This window comes from Mixophyes fleayi, chromosome 1 (genome assembly GCF_038048845.1).
Source record: "Mixophyes fleayi isolate aMixFle1 chromosome 1, aMixFle1.hap1, whole genome shotgun sequence".
NCBI lineage: Eukaryota > Metazoa > Chordata > Amphibia > Anura > Limnodynastidae > Mixophyes > Mixophyes fleayi.
The window spans coordinates 425,384,004-425,399,731 of record NC_134402.1 but is presented as its reverse complement, the minus strand read 5'-3'; the positions used below and the strand labels follow the sequence as shown (position 1 = coordinate 425,399,731).

The following is a 15,728-nucleotide window of genomic DNA, read 5'->3' as shown; positions in this document are numbered from 1 at the left end:
GGGCACCCACAAGAGATAACACCAAGACAGTATTGAGAAAAATTGGCGTTAGTTATTTAAAGTAATAAAAAGTATTGAAGAAATGTATCTCTCACAGACTGATGTACAAATAAATGATAATAAAAATATTTTTATATTCTTTTTCTGTTGTATAAGTGATCTACCATGAAATGCCAACAATGTGACCCAATAGTAATAAACAGAAAAAGAAGAAAAACAAAACAACAATAACAGTGCAATGCTGTATATACTAAAATAAATTTCTAATCATTATATTCAAATTCATAGAATATCTTGTGATTAGAATATCCTTGAAGATTGTGGTTCCCCTCTTGTGGATAAACATACAGGAAACAAACTTGTGTCAATACATCATCACATACATTCATGTGAACCACCTTCCAAAGTGAGCGCCCCCTGTTGGTAGCAAACTTACTAGATATATTCTTGAAATCTTAACAGATATCAGTCTTTAGGGTATGCCAGAGGAATCACTTCAGGATAAAGTTGTAGTCATGGGTTGAATCACAAATAAAAAAGGAAAAAGTCTAGTGCTATATGTTTAAAAACAATAAACAATGATTTTCTGGTTACATTAGACACAAAAACTTATAATAAACAAATAATGTTTGAAATTACAACAATTGAGGGGCACAAGTACTCTACTGAATAGATGAGAGAAATCATAAAACACAGATGTTAAATTGATTCCAGGATGTTGTAAAACAGTGCTTCACATCCAGATGTTAACTCAAGGTAGGTTCCTCTGACATACTCAGAATACACCCACCAACTCGTTTAGACCAAAGGAAGAGGTCTTTATCAAGGTAGGTCTTTACCTTGATGTCTCAATCTCTTCCGAGGACAACAACTCCCAGCATTTCCTGACAGCTTCTTGTATTTCTGTCCTAAACAGAACTCTGTCTTTCGTAGTTTAGTGCAGGCAGAAACAGCGCCCTCAGCCAATGGCTCCAGATATGGCTCTAATGTCGAGAACCTCTGGGGCGCCTAGTAAAAATATTGAATATTGCATAAACCTAAAATATTATTTGCACTCCTGAACATGAAATAAAATAAAACAATTTATTATGTGCACACAGAAATAATGGATATGGCTCTAACCTAGAGACAAGTTTAAAAATTGTTCCATAAAATATATACCTCATTCCACACACTGCCGTTCTCCCAGTTGTACCAGAAATTTCAACCACAACATGCAGCAGGATGAACGGACCCTCATCACTCCAGGGGGTGTATTTACAAAACTCAAAATGTGAAGATGTTGCCTATAGCAACCAATCATATTCTAGCTGTCATTTTGAAGAATGTACTAAATAAATGATAACTAGGGTCCTGATTTATTAAGGATCTTAAATTAAGAAGTTTCTTATTTAAGTCTCCTGGACAATACCATGTTGCAATGCAAGGGGTGTAAATTAGTTTTCTGTTTTGCACATAAGTTAAATACTGACTGTTTTTTAATGTAGCACATACATTCTCGTATGTTATCTGGTCTTGCTGCTCTTCAAACAAAAACAAGTTTATATTCCTCAGTATGAGATCTTTAAGTAAGGTTCAGGTGCATCTGTGTGGAGTTTGTATGTTCTCCCCAAGTGTGCATGGGCTTCCTCTGGGTGCTCCGGTTTCCTCCCAAACTCCAAAAACATACCAGTCGGTTAATTAGCTGCTGTCACAATTGACCCTAATCTCTCTCTGTCTGTGTGTATGTGTGTGTGTTAGGGAATTTAGACTGTAAGCTCCAATGCAGCAGGAACTGATGTGAGTGAGTTCTCTGAACAGCGCTGGAGAATTAGTGGCGCTATATAAATAGCTGCTGCTGCTAATAATTTAGGGTGACTTCCAGAATTTGAGGGTGGTTACGAAGTCTCTTCTTTTTCTGCAAATCAACTCACTTTTTCGGACCCCTGTAGATGAGATAAATAAGAATTTTCATATGATTTCAATAGATACTTTTCACATCATCTAGATGCATTGTATGCAGTGATGAGGAATTATAGGGGAACGTGTACCCTTTTAATAATGATGTTAAAACAGTCCCATGTTTCAGCCACAAAGGAGCATGTCTTTGTAAACATGGTTAAATCAGGGGAATGATCTAATTTGTCTTGATTTTCTAGTTGGGGCTGTTGGCAGATATGATGCTGGCAAATGTACATTTACAGGTTGTATACTTTACTCAGATGCCCCCAGCTGTCCTGTGTGGTTATTTCACAGGGCTGGGACTGTTAGAAGTAAAAGAAAAAAATGAAAACCCTATACTTTAATGGGACATGTTTGGTAAACACATTTGCAGGCACATCGGCAATATAACTTACAGTGGGTTTAATCGCATAATAGTCTGATTAGCTAACATTTCATCATATTATATCTTTAATCATTCTTATTCTTCAAATTATGATTTGTTTGGGCAAAACATGTCACTCTTTGCTTCCTATTACACCCTGCGTCTTTCTACCTGGCGCAATATGATTTAAGGTTAGATCCAACTACTATATAATCAAGTTTATTTATCATGATAAAAAAGACAAAATGTATTTTCTAAGCATTTCATTGAATTATGTGATTAATATTGTAACATATTTTCTGTAGTTTTATTATTCTATTTATTACCAATATCTGTATGCTGTACTATGTCTTATGAATCTTGTGAATGTATCACCTATGTGATATATTTTGCTTTATTTTGTCTTTTTCTCTTTTTTATCACTTTTCTTTATTTCTTGACGTTCTGTTGTCACAGTCATCTGTTGTGCTCATCTATCGCTATACCCTTATATCTTAATTCCCACTTCTAAGACTTGTGTAATCTCACTGATTCAACTGTCAGCTGTATATTATAACACACACTTTAGGTAACAATATTTTCAGTATTCACTGTTGTTTAGACTTGTATATTTACTATACAGTTATAAGGGGTCTTTAGGAGCCGACAATACAATGACTGTTAACACACACACTTGGTTTAGATATTTTATTATATCACAACAGAAGCGTGAATTCTCCTCTGTTGCTATATCTACCTGGGTGAGTAATTAACAGGTCCTTATATAGCACTCTTTGTAAATTCACAATGATGTCATCCCTGACGACAGTTACACTCTAACTTACACGTTGGAACCTTTGGAATAAACTAACATTCGACACTTCGCTATATGAGAAGATCTTGAGTGCTCTCTTTATTGGATCGATATGGAGCAGGACAATGCTTTCTTGCTGGAGGAAAGCACGGAAGACAATTTGTTTTACAAAATAGAGCGTCAAGCAATGGACAATAAATATTTATATCTACCCAACATTTGAGAAATTACCTATTTCATTAACTTATACATCTAAACATATTTAATTTATTCCTACCAACATGCATTTGAATGATACAGCCCAGTTAAAGTTGTGATGTCAGAGTGAAATGTCACACAAGATATAAATATAATATTCCATTATTGTGACCTCATGGTGCCTGGGCTATAAAAATGTACAGTGACAGCAACGAAGCACAAACTCCTGTAACATCTCAGGACCACCATCATCCCATGTCAGGTATAACATCTTAAGGTGAGTTTTACAAGGCCTAAGGATATTAATTGATATACTGTGTTGTTGCTTGTTTCATAGTCTAGCTTTGTTTCTGAGGTCCACCCTTCCCATGTGAATCTTACAGTGAGGACCCAGGATGGTCATCTCATAAAATGATAAAATAGAGAGTTAGGGGCATATTTATTATAAAAAGCATTTTAAACAATTTCAATTCTATCTCAAAGAAAAAAAGGGTAAATCCAGATCATTGAAAAGTTGATCATCAGTTTTACAATACATAATATAATCCCTAAAACATCAGAAATATACTTTCTCTTGATCAATCAAAATGATCTAACAGATCAATAGCAATAAAAATATATTCAAAGGGCCTGATTCATTAAGGCACGCACACTGAGCGCAATGTGGGTTTGTTTTACAATGTACATAAATCAGGTATACGTACACCCGAATTCAACAAGGAGCGGATGTGAAGATACGTGTGGTGAGGAATACAGGTGTAGGTCTGCTGTGCTCTACTAGACAGGACACTGCAGGGTACGTCCACTACATGGAATATAAGATAACAAAAGAACATACAGAAAATGAAAACTATTCAACTAATGTCACCTGCTAATTATAGAGGCATTAAAGGTAAAATATTTTTTTTTAAAAATCCCCCCCCCATGAAATTCATTTAATAGTAAGTTATGAGCGTCTACTGTACATTAAATACGTTTTTACAGTTGCTCCTGATTGCAAACACATGTTATAGCATGTATACAGAGCCGCCATCACTAATAATTGGCACTTAGACTAGAACTGTGGCTGGAGCAAGAGATGCGGCTGAGAGATACGTCCGTTACTGTACATTGACTTCGGGCAGATGCCGTATTGTACCCAACCCTTAATAACTATAGCATTAACGCAAAGCATACTTCTAATTCATGTTTCATCTACTATTATAAAATGTCATAGAAACAGTATTCCCATATCATGTAACTATATAAACTGTTTTATACATATTGGGCCTGATTGAGAGTGAGACGTTTGCACATGCTCATGCAGTGAGTGTACACAACTGCAGCTATTCACACCTGACACTTTTGGGCACTTAAGAATCCTTGAGCCTGAAGAGCATGATGGGGGAGGGGTGATCTAATGTAGGCAATGCACAGTAAGGGCGCTTCTGAGCAATTTATACTGAGATGTAAGTATCGGGTGATGATGATGATGAAGATGAACACCTGAACTAGCGACCCGTTTGTAATTAGAAGTTTGTGAATGATTCGCAGATGCGTATTGAGACTTTAACAGTCGCTCAGCTATTGATTAGGAATTGCAGAGCGTATTGCAGCAAAGACAAAAACATATATATTTTTTTGTATGTGTGTAGGGAACGTGTTCCTGCTGTATTAGCTTGGCAAGTCTAGATTAAATGATGCTTCATAGCAATTGTGCTTGTATCATATATAACAAAATGCTTTTTTGCCTGCTCACAAGTTAAACTTAAGTGTCTGATGGGTGTGTATAAGAGGGGTGTGTGCACAAGGGGTGTGTGCACGAGGGCTGTGTACGAGGGGTGTGTCTGAAGGGTGTGTCTGAGGGTGTGTGTATGAGGGATGTGTCTGAGGGGTGTGTCTGAGGGTTGTGTCTGAGAGGTGTGTGTCTAAGGGGTGTGTCTGAGGGGTGTGTCTGAGGGTATGTGTAAGAGGGGTGTGTCTGAGGGGGGTGTGTGTCTGAGGTGGGTGTGTCTGAGGGTGTGTCTGAGAGGTGTGTGTCTGAGGGTGTGTCTGAGAGGTGTGTGTCTGAGGGGTGTGTCTGAGGGGTGTGTCTGAGGGTGTGTGCAAGAGGGGTGTGTCTGAGGGGTGTGTCTGAGGGGTGTGTCTGAGGGGTGTATCTGTTGTCAGACACTTCTGCTCATTCAGACCTGGACGCATCCACAACTCTGAATACGGCTTACATACACTCACACTTGCGTTCCACTCTGAATCAGGCCCATTGTGTTTATTTTTAATGTGTCATTTTTATAGTTGTTTCAATAGATTATCTAAAGCAGATGATGAAATATTAAATCTATAGCCTCCTGTGAGTTGTTTTTCAGTATTTCTATTATCATTTGTGAAGAGTAATGTTAGTATGATATGTTTAATCCTGGAAATTAATATAAATTGCCATCTCTATGCTCCATCACAAATTGGTCATTTTACACACATACAGAAAATGTTAGAGAGTAAAGATTAGAGAGAAACATTGCCCCCTTGTGTCCTATTTTGGGAGTGCCCTATCAACCTTTGCTAGAATGTCTTACCCATATGCTTAATACAGGCATATGTAGATTTCTGTATCATAATGTTACTATAACATATTATACAATGTTAAAATATGCTTCGCAGCGTACCGGAAAAACACAATATTGCATCTAAGGATAAAGTTTACTAGTTGAATGACATTTCTTCTTTTGTAACAGCAGTGAGATCTTCTGATGACTGGAGAAAATGGAACAAGGCAATGAAAACATGGATGGTACAACTAAGTGCAGCTCTAACTCAGCACAATCTGGTACTACAATGCCAACAACTACTCATCCAGGTAGGATAAAAAATAATATTACAACCATGGACATAACCAGCAGGCGTTTGTGGTAACAAATGGACCCGACCCTTTATATCTGGGTCCTTTACAGTTATTGAGAGTTTTCGTTAAATGGCTTGTTATTATATATCTCATTCAACCCTTTATTTTTATTTATTTTTTGCCAACAATATACTGTGTGGAAATTTCTATTTCATCATTATAAACAACAAGTTAACCCGTGCATGATACTCATGCATTCTAGTCAAATCAAGCTACTTAAGGTCTTAAAAAGGTTCTTGTCATGCATTTGGGCCTAGCCCAGGCCTCCTCAGGGGAAGAGCGTTACTTCCCGACGCAAGTGCCCTTTTTTAACGTGGCTTTGTCCACATGTCACCACCTCATCATTTTTCTCCATCACCTCATCCTTCATCTTCTTTGCCACATCCTTCATCAAGCTACTTAAGGTGTTAAAAACTCCCCACTGTCACCCCCGGCAACCACCAACCACTCCCAACTGTCATTTCTCCTTCAAGAAATATATATGTCAGTGTATAACTCTGCCCAGCAGGTGGCGCTGCAGCTTGGTTTTTTTTTCCACACACGCCACTAGGCATTTATATAGTAGATAAGATCTTGCTCGAGAGCAGAATGTTTGGCTTTTGTGAGCTGCATACATTATTACGTAAGCATTTATTTTTCACCCAGTGTTGGTTTTGGATAAAATGGGGTTCGTAGCTGGGTTCAATTCTAATATGCAGAACTGTATAACTGATATAAATACCAATCTATAAAGCAAAATATTTGGTGTCAAGTAAAATATGCCGTCTTATATGGCGCCACATATAAAATGTATAGCGGGTATTTGTACTTTCAACTGTTCTCTTCTGTGAGTCTTGGCATCTCTCTCCGCCAGTTTTCACAGCTGTGCTTCCTGTTTCATACTCTGCACTGTCAATAGGGGGCCATTATAGCTCAGTGCCGGACAAGTACTCTGAGCAGCTATCAGCTTATTCTATAGTTGCTATCCGGATCAAGAACCTAATTAGCGTATGGTCAGGGCAGATTGGGAACTTAAAGTGGCCCTGGAAAAAATTCTGAAAATTGCCTCATGTAGGCGGGACCAGATAAATGGCCAATTCAAAGTAGACGGGGATATCTCATCAATAGCCCTAGCCACAGCGAATTGAGCGAGGTAAATGCAAAACAGAATGGTAGGCAGAAGTCCGCCTGTCACAGTTGGCGGAGCTAACAAAGAAGTAGGCGAAGCAGTGCACTATTGCACTGGTAGGTGGAGCAAACACAAGTAGGCAGAGTCAGCACACCAGTGGGTGGAGTACACACATTGGTTATGTGAGTGGAGCAGCTTAAATTAATAAAAAAAAAACCACATTGCCTCTGCCTACCTGTATGCAAAACTTTAGGGTGTCCCAACCATGGTGGTGTGTGCCCTTACCCAAAAGATGAGGTTTCACCCCCCAATACCCTCTATTCCTCCCAGTGTTCTCTGTACCTCTTCTTGGGGTTAGGGATGGGATTTCAAAGATAAAAAACACTTACTTTTTAATAAAGTTGTGATTACTTTTAAACACAGTAGCATGAACAATTAAAAAAAATTTTTTTTTTCTGAATTAAATGAAAATACTCCCATTGATGCATCATAATAAATATATTGCAAAGTTTATACTGTTCTGCTTGATAATTTGGCCAGTATTAGTGATACATACATAATGCAAAGAACATCCTAGTGACCGCCATTCAATACAGAGAACATCCTGGTGACTGCCGTACAATTCAGAGAGCATCCTACTTACTGCCGTTCAATTCAGAGAGCATCCTAATGAGCGCCTTACAACACAGAGAGCATCCTAATGACCGCCTTACAATACAGGGAGCATTCTAATGACCGCCTTACAATACAGAGAGCATTCTTGTGTCCACCATACAATACAGTGAGAATTCCCATGACCGCCCTACAATACAGAGAGCATTCCTATGACAGCAATACAGAGAGCATCCTAGTGACCATATATAATAAAAGAAGCATTTTTGTGACAGCCACAGAATGTCACCCCCTCATCATGAATTAACTCCTCCTCAAAAGCATTAACTTCAGCCTCATCATAAAAATCCCTCCATCATTAACCCTTTTATAATCATTAACTCCCTCATCCAGTTTAATAATTAATCCTGATGTCATAAATTAAATTCATTCACATTCATTACCCTTATCATTACATTCCTCAGTCTCATCAATGTGTTATGTGTGCCCAGTGCGTCTGTCCCTGTATATGTGTGCCGAGTGCATCTGTCCCTGTATATGTGTGCCCAGTGCGTCTGTCCCTGTATATGTGTGCCCAGTGTGTCTGTCCCTGTATATGTATGCCAAGTGCATCTGTCCCTGTATATGTGTGCCCAGTGTGTCTGTCCCTGTATATGTATGCCAAGTGCATCTGTCCCTGTATATGTGTGCCAAGTGCATCTGTCCCTGTATATGTGTGCTCAGTGTGTCTGTCCCTGTATATGTGTGCTCAGTGTGTCAGTCCCTGTATATGTGTGCTCAGTGCGTTTGTCCCTGTATATGTGTGCCCAGTGCGTCTGTCCCTGTATATGTGTGCCCAGTGCGTCTGTCCCTGTATATGTGTGCCCAGTGCGTCTGTCCCTGTATATGTGTGCCCAGTGCGTCTGTCCCTGTATATGTGTGCCCAGTGCGTCTGTCCCTGTATATGTGTGCCCAGTGCGTCTGTCCCTGTATATGTGTGCCCAGTGCGTCTGTCCCTGTATATGTGTGCCCAGTGCGTCTGTCCCTGTATATGTGTGCCCAGTGCGTCTGTCCCTGTATATGTGTGCCCAGTGTGTCTGTCCCTGTATATGTGTGCCCAGTGCGTCTGTCCCTGTATATGTATGCCAAGTGCATCTGTCCCTGTATATGTGTGCCAAGTGCATCTGTCCCTGTATATGTGTGCTCAGTGTGTCTGTCCCTGTATATGTGTGCCCAGTGCGTCTGTCCCTGTATATGTGTGCCCAGTGTGTCTGTCCCTGTATATGTGTGCCCAGTGTGTCTGTCCCTGTATATGTGTGCCCAGTGTGTCTGTCCCTGTATATGTGTGCCCAGTGCGTCTGTCCCTGTATATGTGTGTGCCCAGTGCGTCTGTCCCTGTATATGTGTGCCCAGTGTGTCTGTCCATGTATATGTGTGCCCAGTGTGTCTGTCCCTGTATATGTGTGCCCAGTGTGTCTGTCCCTGTATATGTGTGCCCAGTGCATCTGTCCCTGTATATGTGTGCCCAGTGTGTCTGTCCCTGTATATGTGTGCCCAGTGTGTCTGTCCCTGTATATGTGTGCCCAGTGTGTCTGTCCCTGTATATGTGTGCCCAGTGTGTCTGTCCATGTATATGTGTGCCCAGTGTGTCTGTCCCTGTATATGTGTGCCCAGTGTGTCTGTCCCTGGATATGTGTGCCCAGTGCGTCTGTCCCAGTATATGTGTGTCCAGTGCGTCTGTCCCAGTATATGTGTGTCCAGTGCATCTGTCCCTGTATATGTGTGCCCAGTGTGTCTGTCCATGTATATGTGTGCCCAGTGCGTCTGTCCCTGTATATGTGTGCCCAATGCGTCTGTCCCTGTATATGTGTGTCCAGTGCGTCTGTCCCTGTATATGTGTGTTCAGTGCGTCTGTCCCTGTATATGTGTGCCCAGTGTCTGTACTAGTGTATGCTTGTCCAGTTTCTCTACTAGGGTATGTGTGCTCAGTGTCTGTAGTAGTGTATGTGTGCCCAGTGTGCCTGTCACTATTTATGTGTGCCCATTGTCTATTTCTGCAATTGTGTGCCCAATGTCTGTTCCAGTGTATGTGCGCCCAGTGTGTGTACCAATGCATTCATGCCCATTGTCTGTATGTGGGACCAGTGTATATACCAGTGTATGTGTGCCCAATATCTGTACCAGTATATTTGTGTCCAGTGTGTGTACCAATGTATGCATGCTCAGTGCCTGCACCAGTGTATGTGTGCCCAGTGTGTGTACCAGTGTATGTGTGCCCATAGTATGGTGTGCCCAGTGTGTGTACCAGTGTCTATCTGTCTAGTGTGTGATCCAGTGTGTTTGTGCACAGTGAGCGCCCAGTGAGTGTGTGCCAAGTGTCTATGTGCCTATTGTGTGTACCTCTAGTTTCTGAAAATTACTTACCATAAGATGTCCAGGCATTGTCAGGGACAGCACAGGGTGGAAGAAGAGTCGCGGTGTGTGAGCAGGAGGGGCCATCAGAGAGAGGGTATGGACCATGCACTCTAGTAATAGGCTGCACGGCACCTACATTAAAAGTGAGGCAAGGGGCCCGCTGTATTAAACAATAATCCAGGACCGAGGACAAGACCGGCCAGTCAGCTCCACTGCCCAAGGAAAAAATGTATATACATTTAATTTCTTTTACTCCCCTCCCAAAAAAACCATTAGGTGGCCTAGTGAGAGGGGCCAGAAAGTTCTATGGGTAATCAGAAGATCCTGGGTATCGTATTGTTGACAACAATGTGACACAAGTCTTGTTGTTTGCCCAATTTTTTTTTCAATCTCAAAGATCCAAGCAATTGCCATGTTTACACCACAGCCCAGTTTGTCTCAGCCAGTAGCTTGTACTGTCCTGCAGTAGATAAGGAGTCAGAGTGCTACACTGCACTACACAGCAGTAACTCATGCTGTTAGTGCTGCTATGGTGAATGTAGTCTGTGCAGAGAGCCTGTGATATCATCAGTGGGAGTAATAGGTGCTCTGCACAGAGCCCCTCCCACGTGGAGCGGCAGAGGTAGGAGCTGGTGCAAAGACCAGAGCCCTCCTCATGCTGTTAGTGCTGCTATGGTGAGGGCAGTCTGTGCAGAGAGCCAGTGATCTCATCAGTTGGAGTAATAGGTGCTCTGTACAGAGCCCCTCCCACGTGGAACAGCAGAGGTGGGAGCTGGTGTAAAGACCAGAGCCCTCCTCATGCTATTAGTGCTGCTATGGTGAGGGCAGTCTGTGCAGAGAGCCAGTGATATCATCAGTGGGAGTAATAGGTGCTCTGTACAGAGCCCCTCCCACGTGGAACAGCAGAGGTGGGAGCTGGTGTAAAGACCAGAGCCCTCCTCATGCTATTAGTGCTGCTATGGTGAGGGCAGTCTGTGCAGAGAGCCAGTGATATCATCAGTGGGAGAAATAGGTTCTCTGAACAGAGCCCCTCCCACGTGGAGCGGCAGAAGTGGGAGCTGGTGTAAAGACCAGAGCCCTCCTCCACCTTACACTACTTACAACTTGGAGTTCCTTCTTCGGGAACAGGCAGGATAATTACTAACCCACACAAATAGATTCCAAATTGGAGAATCTCTAATATACATAATTCACAGCATGATCCCTCATTTAGAAAACATGAAGTTCCATCCTCAGGACCCCCATTATCTGAAGTCGAGACCTAGTGCGAGACCTTCACAGAGCAGGATGACTGAATAGCGGTGAAATGCGTTTCCAGCCTCAAGTAGCGGGATGCTAGGATGAACCCCCTAGGATAAAAACCACTATTTGCTATATAGTGGGTGTTATTCTGCTAGATGGCGGGTGTTCATAATGAAGGTGGGATTGTCTATAGGTGGACGTCCACTTCAACCACTGACCTACTCAGTGGACAGCTACTGGAAATGCAGTGCCATCTTTATATATGTATACACATATCTTTTTCCTAAATCAAATATATTACATTTTTAATATTTTACAGTTTCAAAGACTCTGGCAGATGGCAAGATTAACCACCCCAACATATGGAGATGTTTTTCAGAATCATGCACATTCACCCAGTGGCATAAAGGACAACTCTGCTACAAAGCCTACTTGACTAATGGACGCTTTCCTGCTACTAACAAGTCTGATGTATCTGATTTGACTTGCCATATAAGTGGCAACAGTCATATGTAAAAAAGAAAATTTCCATTTAACACTTCAGCGGATATGTTTCACAGATTGCTTAAAAGCAGAAACAACTGATGCTCTATTAACTAGCAACACTGAAACAGCTGAACCTAATGCATGCTTCCCATTAACACTAAGGTAGACGTATTTTAAAAAAAAACATTCCTCATCAGCAGCAAAGCTTTTGTGACCAATGAAGAATTTCCCATCAGCACTAAAGCCGATGTAGAAAATTAACGATCCTACATCATTATCAAAGAAGATGTGTACCATGAACAATTCACCGTCAACACCAAAACAGAAGTGCCCAATGAACAATTCAACAAAACCAAAGCTTACATGGCCAATGAAGAATTTCCCATCAACACTAAAGGCTATGTAGAAAATGGACGATTCTACATCAACACCAAAGCAGATGTGAACAATGAACCATTCACCATCGACACCAAAGTCTGTGTAGCAATTGAACAATTACACATCAACAGCAAAGCTGATGAACACAATGAACAGTTCATAATAAGCACCAGAGCGGATGCAAGTAATGCACCATTCTCCATAAACACAAATGCAGATGTGTTTAATGAACCTTTTCCTATCATCATTGGAGCAATGTTGTGTAATTTCCCATTTCCCATCAGTTCTGGTTCTTGCACTTATCCCAATAATGAGAGTAGAGTTAAAGAGACCGGATCCACTAAGCTGTGCATTTGCACTTCATGAAGATAATCTAGGTAATGAAAGGTTTCGCCACCAACCACCAATTGAAATGGTCCTTAAATATAAAACCTGTCTCAATCCAACAACTGTAACTCTGACATCGGTCTAAGAATCCAACATCATAGTATGTATATACCATGTATCTGAATTACAATAACAACTTGTGTGTAGTGATGTATGGGTTCACCAACATGGCAATTTAAATACTCTGTTCTTTGGGATTAAAATATGAACTTCATTAGGGCAAAACAGTGCATGTGTCTTTATTTCACTTCAGTACATACAGTATGTACAGATGGAGCAAGACATATGTCAGTCTTCCTGTGTTTAACCTTATTGAAAGACATGGCAGTGAGAGAGATAAAAATAGCCTATCCATATATGCATCCATATATGCACCCTTCGTGGCCACCAAAACAGCTCTGACTCGTTGAGACATGGACTCACAAGACCTCTGCCCACTTCACTCCTAGTGTAGTGGGCAGGATGTCAGACTCAATGACGCGATTGCCAGTGAATCACATCATTTTGGCCCCACCCTAGGGACACAATGTCAATTTTGTCACAGGGGTGTGCCCAAAATTATGCAATTGACCGCACCCCACCTCCTTCCGCCCTGACACCACACCCCCTCCCGAAGGACAAGAAATTAAAGTTGGCAAGTATGCCCTACTTTATCCAGTAATTTTGGAAGAAGATTGAACTCAGGAAAGTGGGACAGGACTGAACCTTATCATTACTATTTTCTGGCATCCCAAAAGTAAGAGTGCATATTAGCCTCTATTTCAAATACATTTAAGGTTAATTTTTTCTTATTTCCTTGGTATGGTAACATTTGCAGTATCCTATATTATGTCAAAACTTTTCTTTGTAAAATATTATTCTAGAATGTTTCAAAAGGAAACAAACTCATTGATAAAAAAATTAATCAATCTCCCATGTCATGTGCTGCTGTGTTACAGTCACAGACCGCTTGGTAACCAATTATTATGTATTCTGCATTGAATTCAAAGGGGGATTATACCACATAGAATTGAAAGACATATTAATAAATAGGAGGAAAAAACTTATACTTGGCAAGTCTTCCATCTGATAAGTATTGCATTTAGTTTTAAATTATTCTCAGATGTGGCATGAAAATATAACGAGATTGAGCCTAAATTCTAAAGCAATATTACTAGAAACTCTTATCAAGATAGCAGACTTTATAATTTTATAAATTAAAAAATATATATATATATATTGAAAGGGGACAAGAACAGGGGAATTGCCAAAGCCCCCTCTTTCTGTAAATGGACAATGTAAGGCATTGTCCATGACATGTTATTTGTGAGTCTTAGTACAGGTACAGTTTAAATATAAGATGTTTATTTTTTGTTTTCTTCATTCCAATAATTTCAGTAAAGACTGTTTGATTATAAAGACTCACTTTAACAAATTTGTGCCGCATTGCTGTGTGACACACACAGAAGTCTACCACTTCATATTTAACCATCTAATCTTATATTGTTTCCCAAAAAACACCCCACAGCACCTTCTGTGACTTCCAAAGATTCATTGTAATTCTCTCTTGTCTCTCCATACTGCCTGTGATACCAATGATCTCATCCCTTCATTGCTCAAAAACACTCACTGAGTCCTGCTTGTAAAGACAGTACACAGTGCACACAGTGAATATTACTAAATGGGAGGAATTGGGAAGGTTTGGTTTTGAACATTGATTTCAAAGGCAATCAGAAAGCCTGAAGAAGCTGCAAGGTGAAACGTGTTGGGTGGAGTCATTTGACCTGAGGAGACATTGGAATCACCCACCTTTGGAGTTTCCCATTAGCATCTTTTACCTTTAAGCTTCTTTGAAGGTTTTCAATGAGTGTATTTCCAAATATGGTTTATGCTGGCTTAGCCATATATCATAGCAGCATAGACCGACGTGTATACCAGTTAGCAGTGCACATGTCATAAAAAGGAAGATGAGAGAGAGATGTAGGTGGGTGAGAGTAGACATCTCTTTGTAGACACTGGCAGCGGCCTCACTCTCACCTGGCATGGGGAAATTCTCCCCAGATAGTGAGACAATACCGGGAAAGAAATCAGTCCTGAGAGAGACTTCTTTTAAGTCACCAGTATAGACTTAACTATTTCTACGCCCCGTGAGGAATTCCTCAGGAAGCTACACTATATGCACAAAAGTATTCAGACGTCAGACCATTACACCAACAGGGACTATAATGAAATTCTATTCAAATACATATACTTTAATATGGAGTTGGACCCCCTTTTAAAGCAATAACAGCTTCCACTCTTCTTGGAAGGCTTTCCACAATATGTTGGAGTGTTTCTGTGGAGATTTGTGCTCATTCATTCTGTAGAGCATTAATGAGGTCAGGGACTGAAGTTGGATGAGAAGGCCTGGCTAGCAATCTCCGTTCCAGTTCATCCCAAAGGTGTTCGATAAGGTTGAGATCAGGGCTCTATATGGGCCAGTCAAGTTCTCCCACATCAAACTCATCAAACCATGTATTTGTAGTCCTTGATTTATGCACTGGGGCACAGTCATGTTGCATTACAAAAGGGCCTTCCCCAATCTGTTGCCACAAATTTGGAGGCATAGCATTGTCCAAAATGACTTGGTATGCTGAAGCATTAAGATTGCCCTTCACTGGAGATAAGGGGCCTAGCCAAAACCCTGAAAAACAGCCCCATTCCAATATCTAGGGCTGCTCGGGCACAGCCCTTACCGGAAAGTTTCCCAGTAGGCTGGTGGCCTAACAAGGCCACCCGGAGGCTGTCTCCTGTATAAATAATTTTTTCTTATATTTTGCCCTGGGTGGATGGGGGGGGCAATGTGGGGCAGTCACGGGTGTGGGAGATGGGGGGTTGGTTCGGTAGGGGGGGAGCGTGAGAGGGTAGGAGCGGGAGGGTTGAAAGTTCAAAGGTAATAGTGATCAGTGGACAGCAACAGTCAGCCAATCGT

General features: G+C 41.0%; 1 long non-coding RNA gene across 1 annotated transcript; it reads left to right on the top strand.

The window, feature by feature from the left end:
• Nucleotides 1–3,523: 3,523 nt before the first annotated feature.
• LOC142109543 (uncharacterized) lies at nt 3,524–13,003 on the top strand. The gene is made up of 3 exons (XR_012680414.1): nt 3,524–3,573; nt 6,005–6,126; nt 11,847–13,003. It is a non-coding gene; the product is annotated as an uncharacterized LOC142109543 (long non-coding RNA).
• The last annotated feature ends 2,725 nt before the right edge of the window (nt 13,004–15,728 follow it).